Here is a 12334-nt window from a genome sequence, read left to right on the forward strand (position 1 = left end):
CATTGTCGTGTTTGTTTTTGGTATTTTTGGAATGTATTTTGATGTTTTTAGCATTTTGAGGAATATGTGGATGTTTTTGGAATTTCTAATAGATGTTTGAATGTTTATAGGATTTTTGATAGATATTTGAATGTTCTTGGAATTTTTGATAGATATCTGAATGTTTTTGGGATTTTAGGAATTTTTTGGAAAAGGTGTCAATCTCTATAAAAGTGGGAACAATACGATCTGCAAAGGAAGAAAGACCTTTACATATGTGTGGGGTACTAAATGTTGATGTGGGCTCTTAATGAAAGATGAGTACAAACTTGTGTAATATTTAGAGAGTCATGGTGTTTGAGGTGGAAAAAGCAGGAAGTGCTAAACCATGAATTTTAAGGCATAATTCTGTGTTTATTGATAGCCTTTACAGACAAGCTTAAGACCAAAGTTGGAGATTTTCTCTAGGTGTGTGACAAGATGGATGCTCATGAGGCCTGTGAAAAGGCATTAGGGCCTATGAGAGGTAAAATAGGACCTTAGAAAAGGTGTTTGGGTTTTAAAATGCATCTAGGGGCCTAAAAAGGCGCTACGGGGCCTTGAAAAGGCATTTTGGCCTGAAAAGGTGCTACAAAGCCTTGAAAAAGGTGTTTTGGCCTAAAAAGGTGTTTAGGCACCTTGAAAAATGCAAAATTGGGCCTTGAAAAGGGTGTTTTGGCCTAAAAGGGGTTTGGGGGACCAAAAAGAACACTTGGGCCTTGAAAAAGGTGAAATAGGACCTTGAAATAGGTGCTTGGGCCTAAAAAGGACACTGAGGCCTTGAGAAAGGTGAAACAAGGGCTTGAAAAAGGTGCTTGGGTCTAAAAAAGGCACTTGAGGGCCTAAAAAGGTGCTTGAAGGGATTTTAAGGAAAGAACACCACAACGATCTCTCAAACTTATGCTTACTTATTATGTGCCCCCTGTTAGGTGATGATGAAAGAGTCTAATGAAAATCTAGGCTTTTTGGGATAGCATTATTATATTTTTTGAAGTTCTAGATCAATCATGAATAATCTATCAATAATTGTTGTCCTTGACAAGAGGAAGGAAGAGGGGACTCTACTAGAGCCTCTTGCACTATTCATGTTGTGCTAGATTTTCCAAAGCCTAGCAAGATGTTTCAAGATATAACTACATTGCTTCTTAATATTGTTGGGGCACTCTTTATTGTTTTGCTAGAGGTAATAGAGCCATAAAACATGTCATAAAATATTCAAATATTTTTCAATATAATGGGCCTCACCATTGATTTCATATAAAATTGGTTGAGGTACACAAACCTATCCCAAAGGAGTAGCAATTATAGACAGACACCAATTTGACATAAAATCAATGGATCATCAATTTGAAAAATAAATCAATGATTTATGCATAGTTAGGTAGCTTATTTGAGTTGAAGTGATCCATGTTTGACTGGAATTTTGGGGTGTTGTTAATTTTCATCAGAGTGTTTTGCTAATTTTGGTAATTATTATCCTTTATTGAACGTTTTGGTAATTTTGGATAGTTTTTTAATGTTTTTGATAAATTTTGACAATTTTTGAATTTTTTTGATAATTTTTGACAAGTTTTGAAATTGGTGGGAATGAAACAAGGATGTGAGTGAGATTTGTTGGAATATGGAGATAACCGAGACCATGCAGAGGCACCTAAAAAGTCAAGGAGACCAAAAGTGGACCAAAAGGAAAAAAGTGGGCTTCGATAGCTACATTTGAGGCAATGGAAGCAAAAGAGGAAATGTGGGATGTCAAATAAATGTGAATATGGGCTAAAATGGACATTGGGAATCATTGGTCATGGCAGATGGCTGAGATGTGCATTGATTTTCCTACAATTCATGTTTGTGGTATCTCAATACATAATCTGACTCTATGTTTCTCCTTACTTGTTGTTCTTCCCTTTGTTGCTATTATATTGATTGTCTATGCTACTATGAACTATGTCTGATGCCAAGAAACCACTAAACTATAACCCATAAGTGTTTCTCAATTGGGTATGTGTGAAATTAACTCAACTATGTTAGGTAAGCCACAAACAAGCAAAATATGTCTCTGAGGAAGTTGCTTGAGTTCTGTCTAGATTGTCTTTCTACATTGAAGGACTCGTATTATTTAGGGAATTCCATAGGTACTATCTCTTGCTCCTTTTAAAACCAAAGGTGGCATTTCTCATCTCTTTTGTACCATTTTTTTTGGTACTTTCTGGTGTTTTTTGATTTATTTGGTATTTTTAGTGATGAGGTGTTTCCTCGAAGCCTTAGACATAGAACTTTTTGAGATGAATGTTGTTGATGGGTTCTGCTAAGTCTTTTCCATCACAATCTTAAAGTCTATAAGTACTAGTCCCAAAAGACTCTATGATAATGTAAGTACCAATCCAATTGGCCTCCCATTTTCCTTTCTTTTCCCTAGCAGCCTTGTTCTAGGGGTTTTTGTGGAGGACTAGGTCTACAATCTAAAAAAATGGGGTTTTACCTTTTTGTTGTAATGTTTGGATAGCCTATTCTAATACACTTTGAGGTGTTCATGTGCCACATGTTGATGTTCTTCTAATAATTCTAGCTGCTCTAGATAGGCCACTCGGTAGTCCTAATCTGATAGGATGTCACAAAGAAGAATGCTCAAGGATGGGATTTCAACCTCTAAAGGGATAATGGCTTCACAACCACAAACCAAGGAGAAGGTTTTTGTGCCTATAGGTGTCCTAACACTCATCCTGTAGGCCCAGAGGGAAAAATTCAATTGTAAATGCCAATCTTAACCAATGTCATTGATGGTTCTTTTGAGAATGTTGCTAATGGTCTTGTTTTTGGCCTCTGCTTGACCATTACCTTTGGGATAATAAATAGATGTGGAATGATGTATAATGTGGAATTTTTCACATAATTCATCAATTATTTGATTTTTAAAGTACAAGTTGTTGTCCGTGAGAATGAAATGAGGTATGTCAAACCAATAAATGATGTGGTTTAGGATGAAGGAAGAGATTTCTTTTTCTCGTAGAATTCACAACTGGCATTGCTTCAACCCACTTGGTAAAGTATTCTATTGTGGTGATAATCCATTTATGTCTACCAGAGGAAGGTGGGTGGATGGCTCTAATCAAATCAAAGCCCCATTGATAAAAAGGCCATGGTGTGGCCAAAGGGTTGAGCTCTTGGTTTGGTGCATGAATAAGGTTACCATGGATTTGACATTTTTTGCAACTTTTAACATAGTCAATAGAATCCTTTTCCATGGTTGGCCAAAAATAATCCATCCTAAGAATTTTCTTTGCTAATGTAAACCCACTAGAGTGTGATCCACTGATCCATGAATGATCTTCTTACAGAGCAACTCTTGACTCATCCTTTTCAAGACATCTAAAAAAAGTACCATTAAGGCCCTTCCTATACAATGTATTAGTCACCAAAGTGTAGGACAAGGTCTATTGAATTGAATTACATCTTTAGTTGCATGAGAGATTGGAGGGGATGGTATTACCATAGAGGTAGGGTATGATGGAGTTATATCAGAGGGAATAAGGAGCATCCAAATGATGAACAATAAGGGAATCAATTTGAGTAAATGCAGGTTGAACCACCTCTTCCACTAAGAACTCATACTGTTCATGCTACAAGGAGGCCAAGGTGGCCATGGCATCTACTGCTCTATTCTTATCTCTAATAATTTTTTCAAAAGTAATATGAACAAAACATGCCTTAAGTGTGTCAAACATATGTTTTTAAGGCAATAACTTTTCATCCTTGGTCTGATATGTGTTGGTGACTTGATTGATGATCAATTGGAAATCTCCATAAACTTCTAGCATTGTTAGTTTCCATTCTAAAGCTAGTTTGAGGCCTAAGACCAAGGCTTTGTATTCTGCCATGTTGGTGGTGTAAGGGAAAGATATTTTATAGGATTTGGGGATAGTAACACCTAGTGGCATAACCAAGTAAATATTGGTGCCTAAACCATGGTGTGTATAAGAACCATCAAAATAGAACTTCCAAGTTACCAACTCTATTTGAAGAATGTGCATATCTAGAAAATCATCTAAGATAGAATTTGAGCTTTATATAGGTGCATCTTCCAATTGATTGGCAATTGCCTATCCTTTTATTGCTTTCCTATCAACATAGTCAATATCGAACTCACTTAGGATCATCACCCTCTTGGCCAATCTACATGTTAACGCTATTTTTCTGAGAAAATATTTGAGGGGATTAATCTTGGATATGAGCTTAACTTTATGTGTCAAAAGATAATGGTGTAGCTTTTGCGAAGCAAAAACCATGGCTAAACAAGCCTTTTCAATAAAGGTGTAATTAGGCTCATAGTTGACCAAGGTATGACTAATGTAATAAATGGCCCTTTCTTTTCCTTGGTCATTTTCTTGTGCTAAGAGGGCTCTGATTGATTTATCTATTAGGTAAATATATAGAAACAATGGTATTTTTAATACTGGAGGTACCAACATGAGTGGATTCATCAAGTAGTTTTTGAGTAAACCAAAAGCCTTTTGACACTAAGCATCCTATTAAAAAATTATGTCTTTGTGTAATAAGTGGGTGAAAGGCACACACTTCTCTACTAACTAGGAAATGAAATAGTGGACTAATTGAAGTCTTCCTTGGAGAGAATGTAGTTGACTCAAATTCTTTAGAGGTTTCATGTTGACTATGGCCTGTACCTTTTCAGTATCAACTTCTATCCCTTTGGCCAAGACAATGTATCCTAGAAGCTTTCCATATTTGACAGCAAAAGAACATTTCTTTAGATTTAGCCTAACTTTGAATGCTTCTAGGTGAGTAAATATCTTGTCCAAGATAGGGAGATTCTCTTCTTGAGTATGATATTTGGCAAGGATATCATCTACATAATCTTCTATAAAGATGTGCCTCATGTCAAGAAAGATAGTGGTCGTGGATCACTGATAGGTGGCCCCTATGTTCTTTAGCCCAAAGGGCATCACATTCCAATAAAACATGCCCTAGGCACTAGTAAAGGTTATTTTCTCTTGGTCCTTTGGTGTTATCCTAATCTAATTATACCCTAAAAATCCATCCATGAGTGGAAACATGGAATGGCCTGCTGTCAAATCTACAATATTGTCAATGTTGGGAATGAGGAATCATCTTTAGGACATGCTTTGTTTACATCTTGAAAATAATGTAGATGTGTATGCTACCATATTTCTTTGATATAGGCACAATTTTTGATATCCATGATGCATACGCTAAGAGCCAGATGAAGTTGGTGCTAATCAATTTCTCTAACTCTGCTTTGACTAGTAGAGTTATGTGGGGATGCATTTTCCTAAGCTTTTGCTTAACTGGCTTGACCTCTAGAGAACTATTGAGGTGGTGGAGGATTAAATTTGGGTCTAATCCTAGAATGTTTGCATAAGACCATGCAAAGTTTATTTTCCTCTGTTTGAAAAAGTGAATGAATGAACTTCTTTCCTCTATGCTTAAAGATTATGCCAAATAGATGATCCTTGGTTCCTACTCTATACCAATGTTGACTTTTTTGGTTGGTTTAATTAAGATAGATGATTTTTCCTCAGAGTGCTTGGATAAGGTATCAATCATCTCATCTATGGGTGCCACAGTGGGATTTTCACCTTTGGATGCATCACTTCTATTATTTTGTATTTTTTTCTCAAGATCAGCTACAATCTGGTAGTGATCATTAAGGCTATGAAATTCTCTGCCTATTCTAGTATGATTGAGATGATTGATATCAGACCTGACTATGTTCATTTCTTCTATTCTTTTTGGATGAGATGGTTTAACCACATTAAGGTAGATAAAGACATCGTGGCCAATGTCAAAATGGAGAATATAGTGAGGCTTGGTTGTATCCCAGCTAATGAGTTTAGGATGGACTAGGGAGAGTGATTCATAATATGGAAAGGGTTCCATGGGGTTTAAAGACATGATATCATTAGATGGATCATATGTTGTATCAATTAGGTTTATGACATGTGCTTCCTCTAAAGTGTCAAGAAAAGCAGAGCTCATGAGTGACTCATAGTAATCATCCTTGACTTTTGCTAGAAAGAAGTCAGAAAATAGGGTTTGAAACTGAAACCTTTCAATAGGTTCATCATCCTCATATTATGTGATGTGACATGTATGTTTTGTAGTAGCCTCTAAGTTGTTCTATTGTACTCTAACTCTTAGTGAAGTAAAACTCAGATGAGAGGTTAATCCTTGTGCAGTGAAACCATTAGATGTGGGAGTGTGAACAAGATCACATTCTTTGTCATGAAGGGACTCTTTAGATAATGATTTGAATTCCCACTTAGTAAAATTATCATTTTCTTCATTACTATAGGTGTCTATTAGTGGTTCTCTTGTGTGATGTGAATCTAGGAGGGATAGATTTACATTTTAATGTTAGCTATTTTTTGGTTACTACCATCCCTTTCTTTAGGCACCCACACCAAGGTGGAAGAGGAGGAACCACTATGCTTGAGATGAGAATTAGGAGTGATCTATGCATTGTCTTGTTCATTGTACCCCACTCCTATTTTGAATCTATTGGACTTGAACTGTGCTACTAGGGGTTCGACGATGCCTTCCTCTTTCCCTAAGGGACCATCTCCCATATATCCCATATTTTTCATTAAATCAAAACCTTTTTCCATGTAGATGAGGGGACATGTCAACATTTTGTTCACTGATTTCTCCTATAGAGGTTGGAGGTACACCATTTGCTTTGACAAAATGTACATGGTAAGATCTATTGGTAGATGATGGTTTGCTGTGAGATTTTGGAGAAAGTGGGGGGATCAAATAAGGAGACAGAGTACTCACCTACCCCTTTGTGTTGTAGTTTACACTTCCTATCAAATTCCTTCATTAATCTATCCATTTCTTTGTAGTGTGACTATTTGGGGTCCTTTGATCATGATGGTGAAGGAAGGGAAGAATTTGAACCAACTTTCTCTTTACCCTTAGTCGATGTAGATGAGTGGTTGTCATTTCAGCTGGTAGAACATGAACTATCTATTGATGTGGACTAGCTAATGTCATCTATCAGGGTGTTAACTTCTTCCATGTTATGAGGGATAAAGGAGTTACAATATTAGGCAGGGTTTTGATCCCTGGGTATGGTTACCTCTTGACCCATGTATGAAATTTGAGACATTGATGGGAAGTGGAGGGAACAACTTGCATGTCATGAATCCATGGCCTTCCTATCAAGATATTGTAAGTTAAATTCAAGTCTAAGACTTGACAAATAGTTTCTTTTATCACTAGACCTACACTAATTGGAAAAATGACCATGCCCTTAGAAGATCTCTCCTCATCATAATAAGCCTTAATGGTGATTTTCTTCTTTGGATCAATAACATCCTAAGTATACCCTAAGGCTTTTACCAAAATCAGAGTATAAATATTTAGTAATGCTATGCTATCAACCAAAGCTCTTTTAACTCTATTTATATGAATGAACACTTCAATGTGCAATGAGGAGTTTTGGGGATGAATGGCTGACATGTTGTCTTGAGTGGAAAAGGATACACAATGAGGGGCAACAAGATTGTTGACCATATTTTGAAATCTACTAACATCAAGGTCATTTGGTACTAAGGCTTTGGTGAGGATTTCTTTATGCTCAAGGGAAATTTGCAACAACTTGAAAATGGAGATATGGGTGGGAGTCTTGAGTAACTAGTTAACTAAGTTATATTTGGGTAGGGAGAAACTCATAGTTGCATGATTAGAATTTGTCACGGGCCCTAGTAAAATGACTTTAGAGGCCTAGCCTCAAGTAACAGCACTGGATGATTATTTCTTGTTTTTATCCTTAATTATCATGACATTTATTGCATCATCAAATCTAGAGATCATGTTGATGGTGTTATCATAGTGATGAGTGTAATTAACCTTATCATGAGGAGGTAAACTATGATTAGCTCTAGAGGATTCACCCTTTTCATGGCTCATGAAAGGGTTATTGAAGGTTGTATGGTCTTCATTGTTGTTAAGATTATTCATTTTGATAGTTCCATCATTGATTAATTTTTGTATGGCCCTCTTAAGGGTGAAACAATTATTTGTTAAGTGTCCCCTATTTCAATGGTAGGCACAAATGTACTTTTCATTCCACCACTTTGGTTTAACTTGAGGTTCATAGGGTTTGGCTTCAAGTAGTACAATGAGTTCATTGGCCAAGAGGGTTTTTTCAGTACTCTCATAAGACACCCCAATAGATGTATACTACTTGGGTGTGTCAAAAGATTGATATCTTCTTGGAGGAGGAGCTTGATTATAAGCAACTTGTTGGTTAGATGTTGAGGGAGTTGCATTGTTACATCAGTAAAATGGATGGGTATTATCTTATTGAGTTGTGTTTGGATTGGTGTTATTGATGATAGGATACTACTAATTTGGATGAGGTTGAGTTTGAGGTTTGACATGGTTAGCTTCAACAACTCCAACATTAACAGTGTTTTTGTTGTTGTTTCTCCACCACAATTTCTATTAGAGGAATGGTGAGTCTATGTGAAGTTGTTTGAGAAACCCTTACCATCTTTTGACAACTTGATGATATCAAAATTTATTAGGGTTTTTCTACTTTGGTGGCATTCTCTAGAGTAGTCTTAAAGTCTTTAGGCCCTTGTAGTTGGAGCTAGTAGTTCATGGGTTTTGAGAGACTATTGATAAAGATGTTAATCTTCTCTTTGTTCATAATGTCTTTGTGATATTTAGAAAATGTGTGTCTCCACCTTTGTAGGAAGACTTTAAATGATTCTCTAGGAAGTTGTTTCATGTTACACAAATCAATCATTGTATCTTCCCTTTCAATATTATATGATTATTGGGTGATGAATACAAAAGCCAATTGATCAAAGGTCTTAATGTTAAAAGATAGCTTGGAGAACCACTGCATGGCCTACCCTCCAAGGCTCCTAGGAAATAGACACATGAGTTATGTTGTATCATGAACAAAATCCATACTCAAAGTATAGAACTGTCTAAGATGATCTTGGGGATCTTATGTACCAAAAATATTTATCATATTTTGATATCTACGCATTCTAAGGAAAAGGTGTGAAGGTAATACTTTTATCAAATGGAAGAGGGCACACCTTTTCAATGCTAAATTCTATAGGTTGTATGTTTCCTTGCTTCATTCTTGTCATTTCCCATTGTAGATCTTGTAGTTTTTGTCTGACAATATCTAAAGGTGACTCTTCTTCATCCCCTTTAAGGTTGGTTATGTCAAAGTCAAGTGGCATTTTTGCACCTTTTTGTGCTAATGCTAGTATATAATGTTCTTTGTGTTTTTCAAGTATCTTGTCCATGATATTGACAAGTTCAAGATTTTGTTGAAAGTCTTCAATTTTAGTTATGATGCTCTTTTCATCCTACATGTTGGATGAACCCATTTTGGCATAAGGTTTTGAATTTTGGTTGAACAAGGGTGACTTGTGGGTAACCATATTTGGTGAAGAATCTATTGGTGTGATAGGTTTAATAAGATCTGAAGATTTCATGCATTGATGATTCTGTAAGTTATTCTAGCACTCACATGTATAAGTGATCATTTAGTTTTGTGGTTGCACTAGTTTTATGCAGTGGCATGAGATTTGAACAGGATTCCTCTAACTCTTATGCATTTTCACAATATGAGGGTTTATATTGACCATGATTCGTTTGTAGTAACAAGCTAAGTTGGAGAAGATGTTTGGTAATGTTCACAAGATAAGTTCACCTTTGTGAAGTTAGGTACGGAATAGATGTGTGTCTCTGGATGTTCTGACTTGATATGCAAAGTGAAGCAATAATGATTGTTGGATTAAGAATCTATAAACAGAACTTGGGACTTTTCTTGTTTCAAAATAATTATGGTCAATGTCAAGGATCTCTCAGTCTTGGAAAATATCAATGAGAAAAAAGGGTATCTAAATCTTTTTTTTGCAAGGATCATATATGCAAATAGCTTTTGTCTTAGGTCTTTTCTCAAATGCACTACAAGATTGATCAAATGCACTATTTCATTGATCATATGCACTTTTTAGATGTTCAAATACATTATTTTATTAATCATATGCAATGTTTAAGGGTTTAAATGCATTGGTGTGCAAGGAAAATGTGTTATTTAAATCTTCAAATGCATTTTTGTGCAGTCAGATGTATTATAACAGAGTTCAAATATGTCACAGAATGGACCAAATGTGTTGTTTAAAGTAGTAAATGCCCTATTTTAGGGCCTTTTAGTAGCGTTCTTGTCTGAGCTTCGTTTCTCATATTAGTTTGTAGTGGCAACTTTTTGGGAGGACTTTGATCTGAACTAGAGTTCATTATTAATCTTTAAAGAACATCCAAGCACAATAGTAGAAACCACAATAAATATAAAACTGCACACACCCAGAAAATAGAAGAAAAGGGCTTCCTGACAAGGTTGTCAAGAGCTAGTGACTAGTGAGTTTTAGTTTTTAACCAACAATGTTCAGATTTACCTCTCTTGTAACAAAGAGCTTCCCACCAATGCTAAGGAGGTTTGGCACAATCCTTTATGGGACTACTAAAGAAAGGCTATGTTCCAAACACAAATGGCTTGCATTCAATTGGAAATGCAATATTAGAAGATGTTCCCTCTCATCGGCCCTACTAACGCAACTCAGGAGGTAGCCTTTCTATGGCTGAGTAATCCTACCTAGTAGAAGCAAGAAAATGGAAATCAAAAATAGGTTTAGTAATTTGATCAGTCTAGGAGAGTGAGAGCATATCCCTACTATTCTAGTCTCCCAAAAACAGTAGACACATTTGTTCACTTACAAGCCCTTATACTATAGAAGATAAGGGGCTCCTAGTTAAAGTATGTGTGGGTTCTTTCCTCATTCAATTGTAATTGATATTTATAAAAGGTTGGGCATTCTGATCAACTCAAAAGAGTTGAGAGCATAGGCCTACTCCCATTTAGGTCAATGAGATCAAATTTTTCTATTAAACTAGATTTTGAACTTAGACATGTCACACTTTGAATTGAAAAGGATTGAGGTCCACTTACCTGATTTGGTGCTAGCAAAGGCTAGGCACATTTTTTAGGGTCTTCATTACTGTCGCGTGTTGTTAGTAGTCTGGGAGTTTCTGTTAGCTTGGAAGAGACCTGTAAGCAACTGATAATCAAATCTAGAAGTCAGATTTACAAATTGATAACTTTTATTAGATGCACTATAGGAATAAGCATTTGCATTATAGAATATGTCATATGCACTATTTAAAATAGTAAATGTGCTATAGAAAGTGGCAAATGCACTATGGGAAACTTTAAATTGCTACAAAAATGTTTAAATGTTCTGTAGAAATCTTTAAAAGCACTATAGAAAGATTTAAATGCGTTAAAATATTGCTCAAAAGCATTAAAATAGAGTTCAAAAGTGTTTTAGCATCAAAAGATTGCAATTTGGCCTTTGTACATTCAAGGAAGCCTTTGAGGGTTTGTTGTCACTGCTATGAAGCTTCTAAGATGTTGTAGAACCTTCAACCAGTCAGATCTGCATGAGAAATCAACAAGAAAATAGATCTACATTAAAAATAGAAGATTAGAAAGAAAGATCGAATAATAGAGAGGCTTTAAGTTCAAGCCCCATGGTGGGTGCCAATTTGTACACGGTATATTTGCATATTCATGTGACTTTAATGCAAAGTGCAGATAAGATGACAATGAACTAAACTAAACCCAAGAAATCATTGTCAAAATATAAACTCTACAAGTGTCCCATGTTTTCCTAACTACAACCACTAAGAATGCTCTCAGACCAGTATCTTAGTAATAGTTCTAGAACAAGAGTATGCTAAAAATGCAAATCTACAAGAATGTATACAAGATCTATAACTAATGCCAATTATATGGTGTAACAACTCTAGAATGCTATTAAATGGGTATGCAATGAGCTAAACATGTGCTAAAATGATACTAAATAACATGAAAATAAAGCTAAAATGCTATCAAAATGGCATTAACTTGCTATAATGACAATGTTAAAAGATGATAACTTAGAATGTGCCTATAGCATAGATGCCTAAAACTTGGGTCCCTTAGCTCTTGAATTTCCCTCCTATTTATAGGATTTCAGAAGGAGTTGGGATAAGAATCAAGATTTTACTTTTGACTGGAGGATGGAGTTGAAATCAAAAATATCTCATAAGAGACCAGGAGGAAGAGTCCAAAAAACTTATTTTGGAGGATAAATGAGGATTTTTCCAATTCTTTTAAATGTTAAAGGGGGATTTTCACTTTTGTGAGGATAAATAATTTTATTGATTTAATAAATGTTCTATTTATTTTCAAAAGTTTGTCTTTTTCCTT

Source organism: Cupressus sempervirens, chromosome 1 (genome assembly GCF_028749045.1).
Source record: "Cupressus sempervirens isolate cs-2001-9-10 chromosome 1, ASM2874904v1, whole genome shotgun sequence".
In the NCBI taxonomy this organism is placed as follows: domain Eukaryota; kingdom Viridiplantae; phylum Streptophyta; class Pinopsida; order Cupressales; family Cupressaceae; genus Cupressus; species Cupressus sempervirens.